Source organism: Dryobates pubescens, chromosome 27 (assembly GCF_014839835.1).
Source record: "Dryobates pubescens isolate bDryPub1 chromosome 27, bDryPub1.pri, whole genome shotgun sequence".
NCBI lineage: Eukaryota > Metazoa > Chordata > Aves > Piciformes > Picidae > Dryobates > Dryobates pubescens.
The window spans coordinates 11,930,077-11,942,325 of record NC_071638.1 but is presented as its reverse complement, the minus strand read 5'-3'; the positions used below and the strand labels follow the sequence as shown (position 1 = coordinate 11,942,325).

Sequence of the window (12,249 nt, the reverse complement as noted above, 5' to 3'; positions counted from 1 at the left end):
GAAAAGCCATGATGTGAGTGGGACAGAAATGGAGGATATGGAGAAACATCCCATGGCCAGCAGGGTGAGGGAGGTGATTCTCCACCCCTGCTGTACTCACCCAGTTGTGAAGCCCCTATTACAAGAAGGATCTGGATGTGCTGGAAGGTGTCCAGAGAAGGGCCATGAGGATGATCAGAGGGCTGGAGCTCCTCTGCTATGAGGACAGACTGAAGGAGTTGGGGCTGTTCAGTCTGGAGAAGAGAAGGCTCCCAGGAGACCTTATTGTGGCCTTCCAGTATCTGAAGGGGACTACAAGAAAGCTGGGGAGGGACTTTTGAGGATGTCAGGGAGTGATAGGACTGGGGGGAATGGAACAAAACTAGAACTGGGCAGATTCAGATTGGATGTCAGGAAGAAATTGTTCACCTTGAGGGTGGTGAGACACTGGAACAAGTTGCCCAGGGAGGTGGTGGAAGCCTCATCCCTGGAGGTTTTGAAGGCCAGGCTGGATGTGGCTGTGAGCAACCTGCTGTAGTGTGAGGTGTCCCTGCCCATGGCAGGGGGGTTGGAACTGGATGATCCTTGAGGTCCCTTCCAACCCTGAACAATTCTATGATTCTGTGATTCTAATTTGGAAATTGTATGCTGGATCCAGCAGACATCAGTTGTGGGGCAGGCTCAGCAGAGGGAGCCTTGGGTTCAGTGCTGGAGCAGAGGGAGGCAGCAGACTTACTGTAGTTCAGAAAGCAAATTTCCTTTTCTTCTCTCAGCTGGGAGCCTGAGCTTGCTGCTCAGCCTGGGAAGGGCTCAGCACCATCAGACAGTTCCCTAACAGATGTGTTTGTCTGAATATTTTACATCACACATGAGGTTTATGAAGCACTTTGGTCCTGCCCCTGTGATGTTGTGCTCCAAAGCTCAGCTCTCCACATCCCTGGGGTAGCTTTCATTCTTCTGGCAAAAGGACGTGATGGAGGAGAGCTCCACATAGAATTGGGCTGCACTGTCCAAAATTGTTTGCTGTTCAGTGTAGTTCTAATACTTTGAAACTGTCCAGAGATCCTCGTGCATGGCTTTGGCTTCACCACTGAAGGGCTGGTGTGTGCTGGCTGGACTGGGGGTGTTGCTCTTACAGGGACCTGGCGTTGTTCAGCCTGGAGAAGAAAAGGCCTTGAGGGGACCTTATTACTGCCTTCCAATAGCTGAAGGGATCCTCCAGGAAGGCTACAGAGGGACTTTGCAGGAGGGTGTCTAGAGACAGGGCAAGGGGGAATGGTTTGAAGCTGAGGGAGAGCAGGGTTAGACTGGATCTGAGGAAGTTCTTCAGTACAAGGGTGATAAGATTCTGGCATAGGCTGCTCAGGGAGGCTGTGGCTGCCTCCTGCCTGGAGGTGTTGAAGACCAGGTTGGATGAGGCCTTGAGCAGCTGAGTGTAGTTGAGAGGTGTCCCTGCCCATGGTGAGGAGGCTGGAGGAGATTGTCTCTAAGGTCCCTTCCAAGCTGAGCCATTCTAGGACTCTGATTCTACATGGCAGCTCCCAAAGGGCCTCCCTGTGTTAACTCATTGCTGCTGATCTGCAGTGGTGTTGGATGATAGGTTGGACACGATGATCTTGAGGGTCTCTTCCAACCTGGTTTATTCTATTCTATTCTATCTTTCATGGCATTTTCCTGTGTGTGCAGCTCTCCTAACACACAGAGGCACGCTTTGGAGTGGGATGTGAATTTTCTGACTGTTTCACTGGGGGTTTTTTGATTGCCAACTCAAGCTTTTGGCTCTATGCTTTCCCCATAAAATACTTTTGGTCAGAACCTCACATTTCTTAACTTCTTCAATCTGAAAGGCTTTCATTTCTGCCACAGTCGTTGTGTGAAAACATTTGCTTCTCAAGTTAGCAGGCTTTTATTTTCAACAACAATTAGGCCTTTATTTTGGAAACTTCCTGTTCCCCAAAGTTTTGTGTTTGGGCAGTCCCCTCTGCCCAGCCCTCATTCGATAAAAGCCAGGCCAAGAAGCAGAGGAGAAGATGGGCAGCAGTGGTGCCTTTGTGGCTGCCCATTGTTCAGGAGAGGAACCATGCATGAGGCAAAGATGGCTTCAAAACAAAACCAGCAGAGAGCTAATTTCTGGTCAGGTTTGCAGTGACAAACCTTTCTTTCTTCTTCACCCCAGCACTTCAAGGTCTGAAATGTTTTCAGGTAAGATTTGAGTGTGGATTTTTTAAAAAATTATTTATCCATAACCCAACTGAGATCAATCAGTTACTAAAAAGCTTTGTCAGCAGTTGACAGGAGGGGAAGCCCCAGCCCAAAGCTTCAGACATGGCATTGCTGTGAGCTCCCTTTCTTCATCTCCTACCTTTTTCTCTTTGCAGTGAGTGAGGAGCCTGCCCCTTGCCGGGTCTTAAACTGAGTTTTGATGCAGTAACCTTACAACCTGAGCTAAAACTGGTTTGTGTGTTCCAGCAGGGAAGAGGCAAGACAGCAAGCCCTATTGGAAGGGTCTGTGGCAAGTGCCAGTCCCAGGCAGAAATCCAGGCTGGGTTGAGAGCAGCTCTGAAGAAAGAGGCTTGGGGGTGTTGGTTGCTGAGAAGCTCCCCAGGAGCCAGCAGTGCCCTCATGCAGCCCAGAAGGCAGCTGTGTGCTGGGCTGCAGCCAGAGGAGTGTGGGCAGCAGGGCAAGAGAGGGGATTCTGACCCTTGGTTCTGCTCTGCTCAGACCCCACCTCCAATCTTGCCTGTTCTGGTGTCCCCAGCAGAAGGAGGATACAGAGATGTTGGAGTGAGTCCAGAGGAGGTCACAAAGATGATCCAAGGGCTGGAGCACCTCTGCCATGACAGGCTGAGGGAGGTTGGGGTTGTTCATCCTAGAGAAGAGAAGACTCCAGGTGGACCTTAGAGCTGCCTTGCAGTACCTGAAGGGATCCTCCAGGAAGGCTGCAGAGGGACTTTTCCTGAGGGTGTCTAGAGACAGGACAAGGGGGAAGGATTTGAAGTCAAGGGAGAGCAGGGTTAGACTGGATCTGAGGAAGAAATTCTTGAGTATGATGGTGCTGAGACTCTGGAATGGGCTACCCAGGGAGGCTGTGGCTGCCTCCTGCCTGGGGGTGTTGAATGCCAGGCTGGATGAGGCCTTGAGCTCTGAGGTCTCTTCCAAACCAAGCCATTCTAGGATTCTAAGATTAAGCATGATGGAGACTTTGTCCTAGATGCATGCAGGGTCTGCTAGCACTCATAAAAATGAGGTAATGATGGAGCTGCCTCCCTTCTCATGTAATTAAGGGCAGTTGGTCACAGTGAGGTTATAGGACGAACAAAATACATCTTCACAGGGATTCTGTGCTTTTCTCTGGAAGTTAGCAGGTGCTCCTGGTCACTCTGCAAGGCCTCAGTGAAACTATCTGCACACCACTGAACTGAAGTGACTTCAACCCAACCCCTGTGGAGAAAACCCCATCCTTTGCTTTTCTTTTGCACAAATAAATGGGCAGAACCCACTCAGCTTTGGGTTTTCATAGTGATAGAGTGGGAGCTTTCATCACCATCCCAGTGCTGGACCTCATCTGCTGCAGTCTTATGGAGACAGGGGACTGTTATTAGAAGCTGTGTGAACAATCTACAGCAAGGAACTGAATAGGAATGTTTGGCTATTTTTTTTTCCCCCTCCCTGTTTTCAAACTATCTGTGAGCCTGCCTGGATGTTCTTGAATGTGTGTATTGTTTGAAGGAATACTGCCTATCATTTCTGTGAATAATCATTTATTTGTATCTTGCTTACATCCATTTAGATAGTCAAAACCTCGTCTCTGTTCCGTGGTTGTATGGGTGTGACTCTGAGATTGCCACCAAGAATCCCCACAGTCAGCAGTGGTAAGTTCCCTTTCTGCAGAAACCTAGTAAATTCTTGTTGGGAAATGTGTGTTCATCTGCAGTATTCATGGGGGAAGGGGGGGAGGAGAGAAATAAAAACAAGAAAGAGGGGGCAAATGTAGTTAAAGAACAGTTCTTTGTAAAGCATTTAAAAGTATTTCCCATGATTCTTTCTATGGCTAAATGGATAATTTAAGCTTTGATGGTTTGCAGTCTGGAGCCACTCACTCAGGGATAAGTGTGCTTAGAACCTTTCTGCTTCAGCCAGACACAATCCCTTGGCCCTATGGCTCCAAGAGGGTGTCTGAGTGCTGTAGCCGAGACCTGAAGCATCTCTGGACTCCAGAAGTTGTGTACTGAAATACTCAGGCCTCTCAAGACTGTAAAAAGGTGAAAATAAGACCTCATCATTTAGTTTGCAAGTGGGGCTTATCCCTGACATAAAGGTTCAGCCTGGCTGCTGAGGTGATGCTGTCCTCATCTGAGCCTGCTACCTCATTTCTTCCACTACCCAGGGATTTGGATACCACCACCACTGCCATATCAGCTGCTAAGCTTTCAAGAGAAGCAAGATACCTTTCCAGGAGGTACCAGGGGCATTTGCCATGTGCTCATGGGACCAAGGCAAAGACAAAGATAATATTTCACGCATAGAATCATAGAATTATTAGGGTTGGAAGGGACCTCAAGGATCATCTAGTTCCAACACCCCTGTCATGGGCAGGGACAGGGCCCCATCCAGCCTGGCCTTAAAATCCTCCAGGGATGAGGCTTCTTGGTGAGACCCCACCTGGAGCACTGCATCCAGTTCTGGAGCCCCTATTACAAGAAGGATCTGGGTGTGCTGGAAGGTGTCCAGAGAAGGGCCATGAGGATGAGCAGAGAGCTGGAGCTCCTCTCCTATGGAGACAGACTGACAGAGTTGGGGCTGTTCAGTCTGGAGAAGAGAAGGCTCCCAGGAGACCTTATTGTGGTCTTCCAGTATCTTAAGGGGGCTTACAAGAAAGCTGGGGAGGGACTTCTTAGGGTGTCAGGTAGTGACAGGACTAGGGGGAATGGAACAAAACTAGAAATGGGTAGATTCAGATTGGATGTTAGGAATAAATTGTTCATCATGTGGGTGGTGAGACACTGGAACAGGTTGCCCCTGCAAGCCACAAGCCTCCAGAACTTGTGGGGATGCACCTGGTGGGCAGCCAAAGGGGCAACAGGATTTTGGAACCTCCTGGCTCTGCAAAAAATTGGTGCCCAGAGCACTTCAGTCTCTGGGCTGTTGCAGCCACTTGGCCAGTAGCATCCAAAGTAGGTCTTCGACAGCCAACAAGCTCTACTAACAGCTCTGCAAGGAGTTTCACTGGCAGCATTGTTGAACAGCTGCCCAGGCAGGACTAAAGGAGCTTTAGATAGGAGGGGATGGGTTGGAACAGCTCTTGTGTCTGTTTTCATCCATAGCCTTTCGGTACCAGGCATGGTTGGATGGCTTTGTGATAAGGACACATTGAAGGCTAAGCTGCAGAGGCATATTAAGAAATAAATAGCTAATACACAGGCTCAACACCTCCATCCCAATCTGACATGTTTTTGTCAAGAGAAGAAATAATATTTTGCAAACAAACAAATAAAAAGTGCATGAATCCATTTTGGATTTCTTCCATTTTCAAATGAGTTTAAAATGAATTTTTCTGTTATTATTTTTATTTGGTTTTAATTTAATTTGTGTAAAAATGTTAATTTTTACATTTTTGAATAGTATTTTTACCTCTGGAAATTTATTATTTTAATCTTCTAAGTTTTTAATTTTTTATGTTTAAAATTGTAATTTTATTTAAAGAAAATATTTTATTTTAAAAATTATTTTCTTTAATGTTTAAATTTTATTTTACATTTTTCTTCTTTTTTTAAAAAAAAAATTAACATTTTATTTTATTTTATTGTATTTTATTTTATTTTATTTTATTTTAAACAGGCTTCCTGTTTACCTGTTGCCCTCTGAAAGAAATATACTACAGAAAATGTGTTTGTTTATTGTTTTTTTTTCTCTGCAGATAAGTCCTGAACCTTCTGTTTTCAAACAGATCTTCTCTGGATTGTGAGTGGATTTGAGTTTGCAAAGGAATAGAATAGAATAGAATAGAATAGAATAGACCAGACCAGACCAGACCAGACCAGGTTGGAAGAGACCTTTGAGATCATCGAGTCCAACCTATCACCCAACACTATCTAACCAACTAAACCATGGCACCAGCACCCCATCCAGTCTCTTCTCCAATGATGGTGACCCCACCACCTCCCTGGGCAGCCCATTCCAATGGGCAATCACTCTCTCTATGAAGAATTTCTTCCTAACCTCCAGCCTAAACCTCCCCTGGCACAGCCTGAGACTGTGTCCCCTTGTTCTGGTGCTGGTTGCCTGGGAGAAGAGACCAACCTCCCCCTGTCTACAGCCTCCCTTCAGGGAGTTGTAGAGAGCAATAAGGTCACCCCTGAGTCTCCTCTTCTCCAGGCTAAGCAACCCCAGCTCCCTCAGTCTCTCCTCACAGGGCTGTGCTCCAAACCCCTCACCAACTTCATTGCCCTTTTCTGGACACGCTCCAGCAAGTCAACCTCCTTCCTAAACTGAGGGGCCCAGAGCTGGACACAGGACTCACGGTGCGGCCTAACCAGTGCAGTGTACAGGGCCAGAATGACCTCCCTGCTCCTGCTGGCCACACTGTTCCTGATGCAGGCCAGGATGCCGTTGGCCCTCTTGGCTGCCTGGGCACACTGCAGGCTCATGTTCAGCCTACCATCGACCAGCACCCCCAGGTCCCTCTCTGCCTGGCCGCTCTCCAGCCACTCTGCCCCCAGCCTGTAGCACTGCATGGGGTTGCTGTGGCCAATGTGCAGAACCTGGCAGTTGGATGTGTTCTCTCTTGGCACACCAAAGAGCAGTGTGGGCTCTCAGTTTTTGTCAGGTGCAGCTACCCTGACAGAAAATCCTGGCAGACACAGGGCAAAGGCAAGGGCTTGCCAGAGGCCTGATCAAGATCAGCTTGGCACCTGATGGCCTTTAAACGGCACCTCAGGGTCTAGGCCCTTAGCCTGCAATTGCCCCCTGCTGATCACAGTTGAGACTTGATTAGGGTATAAATGGAGCCCCAGCAGAAGCAAACAGGCTTGGCAGTGGTCTTTTGCCTGCAGACTGGGATGCCAGGTAAGGATTCTTCCATAGGTGGAGTGAGTCCTCACTTCCACTTTGTCACAGAATCCTAGGATGGCTCAGGTTGGAAGGGACCTCAGAGCTTATCCCCTCTAACCTCTCCACCATGGGCAGGGACACCTCTCAACTACACTCAGCTGCTCAAGGCCTCATCCAGCCTGGCCTTCAACACCCCCAGGCAGGAGGCAGCCACAGCCTCCCTGGGCAGCCTATTCCAGAGTCTCAACAACCTCCTACTGAAGAACTTCTTCCTCAGATCCAGTCTAACCCTCCATTATCTGGGTAGCTATTGCTGCCTGTTTTGTAGGTTGTCTATGTGACACAAGTGTGTTGTGTCATGAAAATGCTTAGCAAGGCACGTCAGCTCTAAGAATGGAGGCTGTTGTCTCTTTCACAACCCAGACATCCCCAGAGCAATGGATTTTGTGGCATTTTAAAGCCCTAATTTCTGATATCTTGTAACTTGCCCAAGTAACACTCTGGGGGGACCTTAGAGCTGCCTTCCAATACCTGAAGGGATCCTACAGGGCAGCTGCAGCGGGACTTTTCCTGAGGGTGTCTAGAGACAGGACAAGGGGCAATGGTTTGAAGCTGAGGGAGAGCAGGGTTAGACCAGATCTGAGGATGTAGCTCTTCAGTGTGAGGATGGTGAGACTCTGGAATAGGCTGCCCAGGGAGGCTGTGGCTGCCTCCTGCCTGGGGGTGTTGAAGGCCAGGTTGGATGAGGCCTTGAGCAGCTGAGTGTAGTTGAGAGATGTCCCTGCCCATGGTTGGGAGGTTGAAGGAGGTGAGCTTTGAGGTCCCTTCCAACCTGAGCCATTCTAAGACTTGGTATGACAGAGACTTTGTTCAAGATACATGCAGGGTCTGCTAGCAGCCATAAAAAAATTATTTAATGGTGGTGCTGGCTCCCTTCTCATTAATTAAGGGCAGTTGGCCACAGAGGGGCAACGCAGGCCAGACTGGGAGTTAGGTACACAATTAGTTTTGACTCTGGTTCCCTATAAGAATGACTGTGCTGCTTTCACGGGGGTTGTGCGTGACCCAAACAGATTTTGGATGTGTTCTGAAAATATTCTCCATCCTGTAATCTTAGGGGATTGTGGCATGACTGGAAAAATAATGGAGAGGCTCTGGGTGGTTCTGTGCTCCTGTGACTCTGCCTAACTTGTGTCATAAGTCTTACATTGTCACTAATTAGAGAAACAATCTTGGAGCAGAGTTTGACTGATGGACAGGATGGTCAAGACCGAGATACTCCGTAGTCCTTGTGGATGGCTGTGCCTCCAGGCTTTCTCTTCACAGCCTGCCCCAGCATGCTGATTGAGTAGGCTCTTAGGAATTGACCAGTGTAGGAATAACCTGGCTTAATGGCTCATGTTGCAATCTTCTCAACAGATATATTTACACCTGGACAACAAGCTTTGCTATCCTTCTGATGAAGATGAATGTCCACATCAGTGTCTGACAAGTGAGAATGAGGGAATTCAGGAGAAAAAACACTTTCATCCAGTCCCAGAAGGTAAGGCTATGTTTGGATAAGTGTGACTGGTGGCTTAGTGTACATTTTCCCATCCACTCCTTGCTGAGGGCAAATGTAAGGTTGAATCCATACAGCTGGACAGGGTAACAAGCCAGAGGGCCAAGAAGGCATGATAAGACATGTTTGCTCAGCAGAGGAAGAGGCGTGACTTTCACACATGCCAGCCTGAGCAATGAGATCAGGGAGGAGACAGGCACTGGGGTTTGGTATGTGATTGGGACCTTCCTTCAGAGTGAAGTGCTCTCTGTGCTTGCTGCATGGCTCACCTTCACTCTCAGAGTTAAATGTCAAATAGGTAGGTTAGTCAAGCGTTTAAGTCTTCAGTTTTATCTCCTACACCATCAGTTTTCAGCGGCAGAGACAAAAATCAGTTGCTGGAATGCTCTTCCTGAAGACCCTCTGGATCATTTGTCCTGGCACTTCATGATCCTAGAACACCATTGGACTGGGCAGGACTGGCTTAGAATCAGCAATGCCTTGGGGCCAGGATGAGGGTTCACTGACCAAACAGTGAGCAGGAGATCTTGCCTGGGCCTTGATTTATTGACTTGCACTGCTAGTAAAGCTGGATGCATAAATCATAACAATGAAGAAATCTGTTCTGTCCTCTTGGTTTCTTGCTTGCATACTGCCTGAGCAATTTCTTAGCTGAATTTGTTCTTCAGAGTTTTTTCACTGAGCAATTTGTGGAGATAATTCTTGTGTGTTTATCTTGCCTGGGAAGTTATGCTGTGTCTGCTGTTGGAGCTGTTTCCATTAGAGACATCAATCTTCCTTTTGTTGTTTCAGAATCACACATCCCATGCTACCATTTGCAATGACAAATATGAAACTTGCATTCTTTGACTGTTCTTCAACACCCATTTATCACTGGCAGCTCCAGCTGCTGTTGAAGTGCTAGCAAACTGTATTCCCCCCTGCCCCATTTGGGACTGAACACCATACCAAGAGGCAGAAAACAAAAAAAAGGGGAACCTCTAAAGTTTCCTTTCTGGAGGGGTTTACTAGAATTTGTGTATCTACTCTGTATGTTGTCCGAGTACCAAACTGGTGCACAGCACAAAGGTGAGGCTGACCATGGGTTGCCTATGCTGATGGCATGTGTCAAATCATGCAGCATTGCCATCAGCCTTGCTCTTTCCTCCCCAGTTAGTAATGCATCAATATCTAGTCAAAATGGCCTGCACAGGCACAGACCTGAGAGAAAAGGCAGAAAGAAAGAATTCATTACTTTGCTCTGATGAGACCTCACCTGCAGTGATGCATCCAGGTCTGGAGCCCTCAATATAGGAAGGACATGGAGCTGATAGGAGTGGATCCAGAGGAGGGCCATGAAAATGATCAGGGGGTTAGAGCAGCACTTCCTCAGGCTGAGGGAGCTGGGATTGTTCAGCCTGGAGAAGAGAAGGCTCCAGGTACACCTGAGAGCAGCCTAGCAGTACCTGAAGGGGGCTACAAGAAGACTGCAGAGGGACTGTTTGCAAAGGCCTGCAGGGGCAGGACGAGGGGCAACAGCGTCTAACTAGAGAAGAGCAGATTTAGATTGGATGTGAGGAACAAGCTCTTTACCATGAGGGTAGTGAAACACTGTCACAGGCTGCCCAGGGAGGTGATTGAGGCCCCATCCCTGGAGATATTCACGGTGAGACTTGATGGGGCTCTGGGCAACCTGCCTTAGTTGAGGATGTCCCTGCTGACTGGAGAGGGATTTGGACTGAATGACCCTCAGAGGCCCCTTCTAACCCAAACCTTTCTATAATTATGGCAGTGATCCTTCAAACAGGGCATATTGTGATATATTCATCTGAGCAATGCTGGCCCAGGCTCAGCAGGAGTGGTGAGGAAGGAGGCTGGCTGGATATCTGGTCCCCAGCTGGGTGGCAAATGCTCATTAAGGGCATCCTAGGAGACTGAGCCCCTGTAGCTGGAAAGGAAAGCAGCTGCCTACCTTTCTAGGCCAGTGCTCTAACCAACAGAGCTACAAAGAGAAAGGAAGAGAGCAGGAAGGTGAGCATGGACCACTGCTTCACTCTGTGCTTTAAAAGAAAATGTTTGCCACCACAGCCTTTTGGAGGGAGGAGAATCCTGAAAGCATGCTTTGAGAATGATCACTGGGTGAAAAGCCTCAGGGAAAAGAGGAGGAGGAAGATTTTGTTCCTTATTGTAACTCTCTTTAGACTCTAAGTTGCTCAGACATCTTTGGGCATGCAGACATGGAGATTACTTGTCCCTGGGATCAGGCTTCCGTTGTGAAAATGTTTCTCCAGGACAGTTTTTGGAACTGGGTAGCCAAATTTCCCTTGAAGTCTCACTGCCTACAGTTTCTGTGACCTCAGTTGATATAAGTGTAAGACTTTGGGGCATACTGCTCCAAGATGAGCAGAGAAATTTTGATCATGAAAGGAGAGGCTAGGACAGAGAAACAGCTTAGTAGAGGAATTTTACCATTGTTGCTGTGAAGGAATATTTCAGTGGGGTAACAAAAGGATCACAGGATGTTAAGGGTTGGAAGGAACACCTGAAGATCATTGACTCCAACCCCTGTACCAGAGAAGGACAGGTCACACAGCAATGCATCCAGGGGAAATTTTCTGCCAAGCTTGAAGTTCAGAGCATTCACCTTGAATTCAGCAAGGGGTGGCAGCTGGTGGAATGAGAGTATCTGAACTCATAAGCAAGCCAATGTGTGCATGCAAAAACATTTGGCAATTGTTGAGTGGAACGACAGCCTTAATAGCACAGCATTAGGCAGAGGGCCAAGAGGCAAAAAAGATTTGTAAATAGGGTTTGCTAATTTTTTCCACTGGCAAACACTGCAGAAGAAGGAGGGGAGAATTAGTGCTCTGAAGAAGCAGGCTTGGGAGCACATGATCCTCTACGTTTGTGAACAGAATCCCTCTGGATTCATGTCCCAGATGCCAATGAGAAGTGTGTGTGAGTGGAGAGCAGAGGGGTATGAAGTTGTAGTAAGAAGTCAGGGGTATGAAGTTGTAGTAAGAAGTCATTTCTCCAGTTCAGAAACAGGAGCTGGACAATAACAAGAACTACAGAAAGAACCTTCCTCCTCTCCAAGAGGATGCCAAGGCCTGGCAGGCAATGCTGAATATTTCTGCTTGAGGCCTTTTGAAGGCTCTCTCAGGGTGCTGATGTCTGGGAGCTGTTGGAGTGGCTGCTTCTGCATCTCAGCTCTTCTTCCTCTTCTTCACAGCTGCCTGCTGCTGTGGCTGTCCAAAGTGGTTATCAAGCTTAGGGACGTGCTCTGGGGCACGGCAAGGTGATTTGGGAGAACTGTAGGAGAATCAGCCAGCAGCTGGGCCTGGATTTACTGTTTCTCTTTTGACAGGTTACTTGCAGTTGTCTGTTCCCCAATCCCTCTGCTTTTAGAAAGAAAATCTCTGGAGCAGATCCTGTCTGTTCCCAAGAGTGCTGAGGCTGTTGGCAGAGGAGCTTGCCAAGCAGCTTTCCATTGTCTGTCAGCAGTCCTGGTTAACAGGGTGGATGTCAGATGATTTGAGACTTGCCAGCATGACACCCATCTACAAAAAGGGCCAAAAGGAGGATCTGGGGAACTCCAGGCTTGTCAGCCTGACCTTGGTGCTGGGAAAGCCTCCCATGGGTGCGCTCGCAAGGCAAGTGCAGGGTGGGCTGAGGTCAGT

The 12,249-nt window shown here is 48.1% G+C and overlaps 1 long non-coding RNA gene across 1 annotated transcript; it reads left to right on the top strand.

Annotated features, from left to right (window-relative positions):
* Positions 1-3,452: 3,452 nt before the first annotated feature.
* On the top strand, positions 3,453-8,776 carry LOC128898600 (uncharacterized). The gene is made up of 3 exons (XR_008462913.1): positions 3,453-3,851; positions 5,897-5,940; positions 8,449-8,776. It is a non-coding gene; the product is annotated as an uncharacterized LOC128898600 (long non-coding RNA).
* The last annotated feature ends 3,473 nt before the right edge of the window (positions 8,777-12,249 follow it).